Source organism: Hyperolius riggenbachi, chromosome 4 (genome assembly GCF_040937935.1).
Source record: "Hyperolius riggenbachi isolate aHypRig1 chromosome 4, aHypRig1.pri, whole genome shotgun sequence".
Classification (NCBI taxonomy): domain Eukaryota; kingdom Metazoa; phylum Chordata; class Amphibia; order Anura; family Hyperoliidae; genus Hyperolius; species Hyperolius riggenbachi.
In genome coordinates this window covers 112,518,841-112,530,786 of record NC_090649.1, presented here as the reverse complement: position 1 = coordinate 112,530,786, position 11,946 = coordinate 112,518,841, and positions in this window count along the sequence as shown.

Sequence of the window (11,946 nt, the reverse complement as noted above, 5' to 3'; positions counted from 1 at the left end):
ACACTGGGGAAAGCTACCTATCCATTCTACACTGTGGGAAGCTACCTATCTAACCAACGCTGGTCAAGCTACCTATCTAACCTATACTGGGGGCAGCTACCTATCTAACCTACGCTGGGGGCAGCTACCTATCTAACCTACGCTGGGGGCAGCTATCTATCTAAACTACGCTGGGGGCAGCTACCTATATAACTTACGCTGGGGGCAGCTACCTATCTAATCTACACTTGGGGAAGCTAGCTATCTAACCTACGCTGGGGGAAGCTACCTATCTAATCTTTACTGGGGTAAACTACCTATCTAAACCTACGCTGTGGGCAGCTACCTATCTAATCTACACTGGGGGGAGCTACATATCTAATCTACACTGGGGGAAGCTACCTATCTAACCTACACTGGGGGAAGCTACCTATCTAACCTACGCTGGGGCAGATACCTATTTATCCTATGCTGGGGCAGCTACCTATCTAATTTATACTGGGGGAAGATACCTATCTAATCTACGCTGGGGTCAGCTACCTATCTAATCTATACTGGGGGAAGCTACCTATCTAACCTACACTGGGGGCAGCTACCTATCTAACCTATGCTGGGGGCAGCTTCCTATCTAATCTATGCTGGGGGCAGCTACCTATCTAACCTACCCGGGAGGAAGCTACCTATCTAATCTACACAGGGGAAGCTACCTATCTAAACTACGCTTGGGGAAGCTACCTATCTAACCTACGCTGGGGGCAGCTACCTATCTAATCTACACTGGGGGAAGCTACCTATCTAATCTACATTGGGGGGAGCTACTTATCTAACCTACGCTGGGTCTGATACCTATCTAACCTATGCTGGTGGAAGGTACCTCTCTAACGTACACTGGGAAGCTACCTATCTAATCTATACTGGAGAAAGCTACCTATCCAGGGGTGCCTTTAGCCATTTTGTCTCTCCAGGCGAGAAATCCTGTGGCACCTCCCCAAAGATGATTGTGCGCCCCCATGAAAATAATCGTAATGCAGCAGCAGTTCACCCCAAAAAATCGTAATGTGGCAGCGTTTCACCAAAAAAATAATTGAAATGCTCTAGTGCTTCACCAGAAAATAATCGTCGTAATGCGGCAATGTTTCACCAGAAAATAATCGTAATGCGGCAGCATTTCACCAAAATTACACATAGGCAGGGATCCACTTTCATGAGGCACAAAGGGGGACAGAAGGAGGCACAGGGGGACTGAAGAAGGCACACAAGGGGACATTGGAAGGCACAGGGGGACAGAAGGAGGCACGAAGGTCAAAAGAAGTCACAAAAGAGGGAGGCACAGGGAAACAGAAGGAGGCACGAGGCTCAGAAGAAGTCACAAAGGAGGACAGAAGGAGGCACAAGGGGACAGAAGGAGACACAGAGGGGGACAGAAGGAGGTACAATAGGTGACAAAAGGAGGCACAATGGGGAACAGAATGAGAAAGGAGGACAGAAGGAGGCACAGGAGGAAAGAAGGACATACACAGAGGGGCAGTGGGAGGTACAGGGGGACATAAGAAGGCATAAGGGCCAAAATGAGGCACAAAAGAGGACTGAAGGAAGCACAGGAGGACTGAAGGAGGCACACGGGGACAGAAGGAGGCACAAAAGTGGGTCAGAAGGAGGCACAAAAGGGGGCAGAAGGAGGTATAATGGGGGACAGATTGAGGGACAAAAGGACTAGGCACAGGGGGGCTGAAGGAGGTACACAGGGGGGCTGAAGGAGGTACACAGGGGACAGAAGAAGGCACAACGGGGGACCGAAAAAAAGCACAAAGGGGGGCAGAAGGAGGCCACTTGAAAGGGAGCGTTTGCCACGACGTTCCGAACGCTTGTGGTAAACGCTCCGCAAGCGTCCGTCTGAACCAGCCCTTAAAGACCTCTTAAAACACTCCTTTTCAGACAAACATATAAGTTGTCATCGTTAGCATTGAAGGCTCACTGCCTTATCTGCAGTGCTAACCCCTTTGTATTCTTCACTAGATTGTAAGATCATAAGGGTAGGAATCTTCCCCTAATATTTCTTGTTTCTGCTGTACTTTTCATCGTATGAGCAATATGTACCAGCATCATTGATGTCTCAAACCACACATCAGCTATGTGTGATGGATGTCGTGATTGCACAGGTTTTGAACTTCTCATCTATCTATGGTCTGTGACAGATAACAATGGCGCATAGTGCCTAGGGTATACAATTGGCGCCACATTGACTTACACTATATAACGCTATTTAGCGTTATAAGTGGTAAAAATGGCGCATGCAGAGTGACTTACACTTATAACACTAAATAGCATTATAAGTGTTAAAAAATGCTTTAACAGATTTGTCATCATTTTTTACCAGGGCCTCATCCACAGCTGTTACTGGAAGACCTTCATATCTATGGGTCTATGGGTACGAATTATAAATGTTGAATGTGCATAACTTACAGATTTTCCTATTAACCACTTCACCACTAAGGCTGGTTTCAGACGGAGTAGGGGGGGTGGGGGGGTTTCTAATGTAAGGCAGCCGGGGTAATTGGGTGGCATATTTATTTTTAATAGCTACAGCTATGTCAACGCTAATAAAATCCTAATATAATATGTTACGGCCAAAACGGGAATAGAACTGGCCGATTTGACTTCAGCCAAAGGGCCTGATTCACAAAGTGGTGCTAACAGTTAGCACACTAGTGAAAAGCCCTTTATCACGCCTAAACTCTGTTTAGGCATGATAAGTTTAGGTGTGATAAGTTTAGGTGTGATAAGTTTAGGCATGATAAGTTTAAGCACCAACTGTGTTAGCACCGCAGTGCACAGCTGATCAAAAGTTTTGCGCTAGCAAAGTCTGGTGCACTTCGCATAGAGTTTAATGGCGCTGCTTTGCGTGCGGGACTTTGTGCGCTATCTACACTTATCTAAATTTATCACGCCTAAACTTATCACACCTAAACTTATCACACCTAAACTTATCACGCCTAAACTGGCTTTTCACCAGCGTGGTGCAATGGTTATCACACCTAAAGTCTCTAACTGGGTTAGCAGCACCGCTTTGTGAATCGAGCCCAAAGTCTAAAATGCTGGGAATTTCTGACTTTGGCCGACTGACTTTGGCCGTTTCTAGAACTGGCCGGCCAATGTCAGACATTTCCCAGCATTTTGGACTTTGGCCGACGTCAAATCGGCCAGTTCTAGTAATTGCCGGCCAATTCTAGAATTGTCCGATTTCTGGTTTTGGCCGTAACATACATACAGTACCAGAGTATACATTACCTGGTCCCTGATCGCGTCTTCTCTCCACATCCTACTTAGTATGAATGAGTACGGCAGCCAGCCAATCACCGTGCAGCTTCAGTCCCCACATGGTGATTGGCTGGCTGCAGGACTCTTTCAAACTAAACAGGAAATAGAAAGAAGATGGAATCGCCGGGACCAGGTAATGTATAAGAGATGCCACTAATGACATCTTATTGCTAAAGTTATTTAACATTTCAGGATATTTCTGAAATGGTAAATAACTTTAGTAGTTTATCAGCATCACCCCACGCTATTTTTCACAGGCGCCATTTTTGACTGTACCCCTATGGTCCCCCCTACTTGTTTTGTATTACGAACAGCATTACGGAAGATGTTGCCGCTGTATAAATAAAAAATAATAATAATGAGTTGAGCCTTCACTATTGATAAGTAACTTTGTAGGGATTCACCATTTATAAATGACCTAAAACTTTAGCCCAAATACGGCAACACTTATGGATAAGAAAAATATAAGAAAACTACTGATTAAAATAATACGACCAGTATTTTTTATTGTCAGCAATTAAATCTAAAATATGTTTTACTTTAACAGATTTGTCATCATTTTTTACCAGGGCCTCATCCACAGCTGTTACTGGAAGACCTTCATAGCTATGGGTACGAATTATAAATGTTGAATGTGCATAACTTACAGATTTTCCTACTAACCACTTCACCACTAAGGCTGGTTTCAGGCTGCACCGCACCACCAAAAACAGGCCTTCGGGGACTACCGCATTAATATGCGGTAACCCCCTTCTGGCAAACATCCAAACAGGAAGTGATGCTTGCGCTCACTTCCTGTTTTGGGAAAAAAAATATTGTAAATATACTCTTCCATGCATGCGCGCTATACTGCCGCAGCAATCATTTTTCAAGAAACTTTGCGTCACCATAGCGTTACATTACTTCTGGTCCGCCACAAGTCACTGCAGCTCACCGCACAACCGCACGGTAATGTAGGTTTGTTCAAGCATTGGGGATGCGGCAATTATGTCACTTCCATCATAACATAGACTTTCATTGACCTGCAGTGTGGTGTGGTAAAATTATTGCACCGCACCGCTTTATTGTTAAACCACCCTGAGAGGTTTTTACCCTTGTGGATCAGAGCAATTTTTACCTGTCAAATCTCCATCTATTCATTGGCCAATAACTTTATCACCACTAATCACAACAAAATGATCTATATCTTGATTTGTTTTTTATGCTACCAATAAGGCTTTCTTTGGGTGGTATGTTTTGCTAAGAATTATTATTTTATATGCATTTCAAAGGGAACAATAAGAAAAAAAATGGAAAAAAAAATCATTATTTCTCCATTTTCAGCCATTATAGTTTTAAAATAATACGAGCTGCTGTAATTTAAACCCACCTATTTAATTTGTTAATTTGTCCTGGTTATTACAACATTTAAAATATTTCCCTAGTACATTGTATGATGACAATATTTTATTTGGAAATAAAGTTGTTTTTTTTTTCATTTTGTGTCCATCAGTAATTACAAGCCTTTTTTTTTTTAAACAAGACAAAACAAAAATAAAGTTATACTCTTTTAAGATCTGCATATATATAAAATCGTGTGTGTGTGTGTGCGTGCGTGTGCGTGCGTGCATGCGTGTGTGTGTGTGTGTGTGTGTGTGTATGTGCCACGATCACTCAAAAACGGCTTGACTGATTTCAATGAAACTTAGTATACAGATCCCTTACTACCTGGGATGATATGTTCTGGGGATCTCGTGTCCCCTCTGCACACATGGGCGGAGCTACAAACAGCTAATCAGATTTCACTCATTCATGTCAATGGAAAAAAATTTAACTTGGCACAGTTGGTCACTTGATGACCGAGGTTACATATCCAAGAAAAGTGGGTGGAGCATAAAACAGCCAATCAAATTTTAGCCATTCATTTTAAATGGGAAAATGTAAACTGCAGCCATTCTTACACTGTTAGTCGCAGGAGTCTCAAACTTTTCACAGTTGTTCACTGGGTGAATGGGATTAATATTCAGGAAAGTGGATGGAGCCTACAGCAGCTAATCAAATTTCATCTATTGATTTTCAAGGGACATATTTAAACTGCTGCCATTCTTACACTGCTAACGGCAAAAGCTTCAAACTTGCTACAGTCGGCCATTGGGTGACTGGGGTTCAAATGCACTAAAAGGGGTGGAGCCATAAACAGCCAAGCAGATTTCTTTGCTGGAAAACTGCTTCCATTCACACATTTTTGATGCCAGGAACCTGAAAGCTCACAAACTTGGTCATTGAGATACAGTGTGTCAAGGTTGCTTTAAAAAAGTGGGCAGAGCCAAACCCACATTTTACTGGGGAAATATAAACTGAAGCCATTCTTACACTGTTAATGGCAGGGTTCTCAACTTTGCACAGTTAGTCAATGGGTGAATGGCATATATATTCAGGAGAGTGGGTGGAGCCTACAACAGCCAATTAAAATTAACCTGTTGATTTTCAAAGGGAATATTTACATTGCTGCCTTTCTTACACTCTTAATGGCAGAGGCCTCAAACCTGGTACAGTCGATCATTGGGTGACTGGGGGTTCTGAAAATCGGGCAGAGCCACAAACAGCCAAACAGATTTGTTTAATTTCTATGGGAATATACAAATTATTGATGCCAAGGACCCCCAAAGCTCATAAACTTGGTCACTGAGTTTTTTGTGTGTTGGGGTTAGAAAAAGGGGCAGAGCCGGGGGCGTGGCCTGCGAGTGAAGGAAGACGGACGCACGCTAAGAAAGCTCCCGCTGAAGCCTGGCTTAAGCAACCCTCAGCATGTCCCAGACCGGTCAACCGACTCACACAGAGACAGAGGAGATGTCCTTGGACCAAGACGCTTCTAAGAAGCGGAAAAAAACCAGCAGAAGCCGCAGAAAGTAACGGACTTCTTTGCCCCTCTGGCGCAACAGCGAGCCCAAAATGGCGCCGGCCCGGCGAACATGCCTTCATCCAGCCCGGACGATCCAGAGAGCTCAACCCAGCGGGATGGAACAGGAGAGAACTTATCATCCCCAGACACCTCATCTCCGTTCCAAAGTCCGGCGAAATCTCACCCCAGAAGAGATGCTGAGCAGAGCAGCGATAACATGGTAAGCGGCACCCACCTTGCAGGCACCTCCTGCAGACAAGAAATAGCCCAGTTCCCCATGGAGGCCTTCCCGGCGTCTGACCAAACTGCCTCCCAATCTTATATAAAGGACATCCTCCTTACTTTTAAATCATCTCTAATGGCAGATATAGCCTCCCTTACAAGGGAGCTACATTCCGAACTGGCAGTTCTAGGAGACAGGGTACATAGATCGGAGGGAAAGATTTCTGAACTTATCCAAGAACACAACAAAATGGTGGAAGTTTCAGAAACCCAGAATTCTGACATAGACTGGCTGAAATACAAATCAGCAGATATGGAGGACAGGAGCAGACGGAATAACCTTAAGTTTAGGGGTATTCCAGAAACCATAACCACCAAAGAAATTAAACCCTTTTTGCAAGCAATGGTGAAAGCAGCTCTCCCGGACACACAAGACATAGAGCTAACTATTGACCGCGCACACCGCCTAAAAGAGGATCTAACATCAGTAATAAGGAAAGAGGGAGCACTCCCGGCTCCTTACTCTCACATTCAAGTCTTTTCAGACCTCTCTCCGTTTACTTTGCAGTTAAGGAGAGAGCTCCAACCCTTTACCAAGGCACTACAAGCTCTCCAAATTCAGTATAAATGGGGTTTCCCCACCAAGCTGATGTTCTCCTACCGAAACAGACTATACTCCATTACCTCAACCGACTCTGGTAACAAGCTGTTTAAACAACTCCAACTTCAGTTCCCGGAGGACTCCAGACGCCCAGAGAACTCCTCAGCCCCCACTAAACTTGCCTTGGTCTGGCACACAAAAAAATAAGCGTGTTTTTCAGGCTAGAGCGGGGTACTTCACCCGGTTGTTTTCCTTCAAGTGGCCAAATTCACCAGACCCATCTCAGGCCAACTTACTATAACTATTTTCCATCTCCCCCCACACCCATCTCGTGTGGATCTCGGAACTGTACCACACGGCAACCACTTTTACAAGTGTTCACTTAAGGTTGAATTAGGTTGAATTAGTCCAAATGTTTGTAAAGTCTGTACGTTATTTTAGTTCAGTTAAGATGTTTTTCTCCTCTTCAGTTCTCTATGTACAAATGTATATGATGTATCACCTTCTATGCGCTCATAAAACTACAGGCCCTCTACATAAGGTTTCCCCCATCCACCAGCTCAACAAATCAGCCATACCAGAGAAATGTCTTTAAAAATATCATCCCTCAATGTGAGGGGGTTAAACTCTCCAGTAAAAAGAAATTGGTTCTGGAAGGAAGTGCAGTCTCAGGCAGCCCAAATAGTGACAGCACAAGAAACACACCTCCTTGCCAAAGACACTCACTTATGTCATAATAACAAATTTTCCACCATCCTCCATAGCACATTTTCTAAAAAAAAAAGAGGAGTACTCCTGGCCTTCCATAATGACTTATATCCCCTTCCCAAACTATTATTGATGACAAGGGTTGATATATTATCTTTGTAGGACTAATCAACAAGTTTACTCTAGTGGCATTATATGCTCCAAACCAGGGACAAAAAAGCTTTATGCAGAAATTATGTGTTCAAGTAAACAAGGTCTGAAGTGGCAGAGTTCTGTGGGCCGGGGACTTTAACGCAATCATCTCAGATCTAGACTCCTCCTCTACAAACACCAAAAAGGCTATATTCATAGATAAACAAATTAGATGGAACAACCTATATGACCCGTGGAGGATACAACATAGCAATGAACGTGACTACACACACTTTTCCCAGGTCCACAGAACTTTCTCACGGATTGACCGGTTCCTAGTAGACAAAGTATTGTTACAGGAAGTCATTTCCACCTCCATCAGGTCAGGACTCTGTCAGATCACGCACCTATCCACATATGTATCACATTAGACACTCAACAACAAAAACCTTACTTTTGGAGATTAAATAGCTCGCTACTGGTAGATGAGGTATTCATGTCTGCGTTCAGGGAGGAAATCCAAGAATTTTTCCAATTAAACTCAGGAACTGAAATAGGCCTAACTTCAATATGGGCAGCTCATAAGGCCTTTGCCAGAGGCATCCTCATTAAACAAGGAGCAACGGTAAAAAAAAGAGCCAAAATTTATGAAGACCTGATGTATCAAATTGAAACAAAAGAAAAACTTTTTAAACAATCCCCCTCCACAGAGATAGAAAAAGACCTTTTCCACCTACGCGAAAAACTTAGATTACACTTAAACCACAATTATGAGTTTCTACTCCAGAAAGCAAATCTAAACTATTACTCGCAAGGGAACAAACCTAGCAAACTCTTAGCCAAAATGCTCAAACATAGAGCCGCCAAATCAAAAATACACTCGATGATAAACCCAAACACTAAACAAACAGTGTCCAACCCAAAGGATATCGCCAAACTTTTTAGGGACTATTATGCCAAGTTATACAATATCAATTCAGACCCCTCTACAGTTCAACCCTCCGAAATTATTATCAACAATTTCCTAGCCTCTATACAACTCCCCAAACTATCCACTACACAATTAAACACCTTAAACTGCCCGTTCTCCGACATAGAGATCAAGAAAACAATTCAGCAACTCAAACTTAACAAAGCACCTGGACCTGATGGGTTCGCTAACGAATACCTGAAAGCTCTCTCAGACATCTTAACCCCACACATGACCACCCTATTTAATTCCTTTGCGGAAGGTCTACCTATACCAAAATAATTTTTAGAAGCAGTCATTACGGTTATACCCAAACCAGGCAAAGATACATCAGACCCGGCAAATTTCAGACCCATCTCTCTCCTGAACGCAGACATGAAGCTCTATGCAAAAATTCTGGCCAACCGCCTTATGCCGGTCACACCCTCCCTTCTGGACTATGACCAAGTGACATTCACAAGAGGCAGACAGGCAACAGACGGTACGAGAAGAATGATAAACCTACTCAGTCATGTGGAGATCTGTCGAACGCCTTCTCTGCTCCTAACGTTGGATGCGGAGAAGGCGTTCGACAGAGTACATTGGAAATTCCTTAAAGAAACACTAATCAAATTTGGCTTCCAAGGCCCTATCCAAACGGCAATCATGGCCTTATACTCCTTTCCTTCAGCTAGAGTCAACGCAACAGGGTTCATATCAGACCCCTTTGATATAACTAACGGAACCAGACAGGGGTGTCCCCTATCTCCCATTATCTTTGTGCTGATCATGGAAACAGTTGCACAAAAAATCAGATCAAATCCCAAGATCAGGGGAATTAAAATTGGTAACTCCCACCATGTTATAAATTTATTCGCAGATGATGTGGCGTTGATCCTGACAGATCCCTTGACCTCTCTGGTGCAGGTAATAAAAGAGTTGACGGCCTTTTCAGAGGCCTCGTATTACAAGTTGAATCAACACAAGTCTGTAATACTAGGCCTCAATATCTCCCATTCTCAAAAAGAGGAGATTTCCAATGAATTTCATTTCCCTTGGGCCGAGTCAGAGGTGCCATACCTCGGCATCAAACTAACTGCCAAAATGAAAAATTTGTTTACTAGCAACTATGTCCCCTTACTCGACAATATTAGAAAGGAATGTTCAGAAATGTCTAAAGTATGGTTAAGCTGGTCTGGACGTATTGTGTCATTCAAAATGTTTATATTGCCCAAAATCCTATATGTATTAAGGACTGTCAATGTTCCACTGCGTAAAACCTTTCTAATGGACTTGAAAAAATGTATAAATAACTATGTGTGGAAGGGTAAAAAAATATGTGTCCCCTATAAGGTTATGACTCAGCCTAGAAAATCAGGAGGAATGGGTCTCCCTTCTCTTGAAGCCTATTATTATGCTGCCTCCTTAGACTTAGCTAAACATTGGTGGAACAGCCCCACCCAAAACACGTGGGTGCAGGGGAGGACTGGCCCAGGGGCCGCCCGAATCTTAAGCAATTAGGGCCAGCCGCTGCTATACGCAGCAGCCGCAGACATACCACAGGTGACAGGTTCGCAGTGGGGATCGCAACCGCATGCGATATTTCCCGGCAAGTTGAAGTATCCAATCAGAGAAGGGGCCGAGGCGGCCGGCCATGGTGTGCCCTTGTGCGTGGCTGCGCCTGCGGTGGATGTGAGCGGCACAAGGACACAAATAGCTTAGGTCCTCTCTGGCCCGATGGGTTGACCCTGCTTGACTCCGCCCCCGCCTGGAGCCATTTCCGCCCGCAACGTGCTGCTGTGCCTGCGGTGTCATCGGAGTGAGCTGTCTCACTCTTCAGCTTTCTGTGCTGGGGGGGCTGGGGGCCTGGAGCTGTGGCTACAAGTGGCTGGCTGGCCTGGCTGGAGGAGTCGGACACAGTCCTCCCCTGTGCTGCTGTGCCTGAGGTGTCGTCGGAGTGAGCTGTCTCACTCTTCAGCTTTCTGTGCTGGGGGGGCTGGGGGCCTGGAGCTGAGGCTACGAGTGGCTGGCTGTCCTGGTTGGAGGAGTCGGACACTCTGGGGGCTGGGAGTCGGAGATGCCACCTATAGCTGCTTGCTGCTGTGGAGGAGGAGGAGGTGTAGGACTGAGGAGACAGGAGGATAGAGGAGGTCGGGTCCAGGTCGCCAGAGGAGAAGGTGGTTTTTATAAATTTTGTTTCTGTACTTCTTCTCCCTTCTTGTCACTGAGTTACTCACACTTTGCTGCCTGCCTGCTACTGCTGTCAAATTCAATTCTCTGCCCAGGCCAGTGCCCTCTGAGTTTTTTTGTGTGTGATAATCATCCCCATTCTGACCCTGGCCTGAGGGGGAACGTTTTTTCTTCTTGTGGTGTGATTGGCGGCAGGGGAAGGGGGAGGCAGGCAGTTAGGCACTGTCAAACAGGTAGTTGGAGGGGGGGGGGGGTGGGTAGGTGTCAGACAAGTAGTTTGTATGGTGGGTGGGCAGGAGTGGGGTTAGGCATCACCAGGTAGGTAGGTTTGTGTGTGTGTGGGGGGGGGATTGTTTAAAGGAGTTATCAGGCATTTTTAATGAAATAAGTGCTACTTACCCGGGGCTTCCTCCAGCCCCACGCTCCCAGCATGTCCCTCACCGCAGCTCTGCAGTCAGCCATTCGCTGCCGCTGCCTCCCAGTCCCCGGCGATGGCACCAGTCCGACCTGGATGTCGGCCTGTACTGCGCCTGTGCAAGCAGCACTGTCAATCACCGCCACATGGACCGGAGCGTATTGTGCAGGCGCAGTAGTTCTGCGTCTGCACAGTACGCTCTGGTCGATGTGGCGGTGATTGACAGCGCCACTCGCACAGGCACAGTTATCGCCGGGGGCTGGGAGGCAGCGGCAGCGAACAGCTGACTGCAGAGCTGCAGCGAGGGACATGATGGGAGCTTGGGGCTGGACGAGCCCTGGGTAAGTAGCACTTATTTTCATTAAAAAAAAAAAGCCTGATAACTCCTTTAAGGTTAGGCATCAGACACAGACAAGACAAGACAAGACAAATAACATTTATATTGCGCTTTTCTCCTTGCGGACTCAAAGCGCCAGAGCAGAGCAGCAGCCACTAGGGCGCGCTCTATTGGCAGTAGCAGTGTAAGGGAGACTTGCCAAAGGTCTCCTACT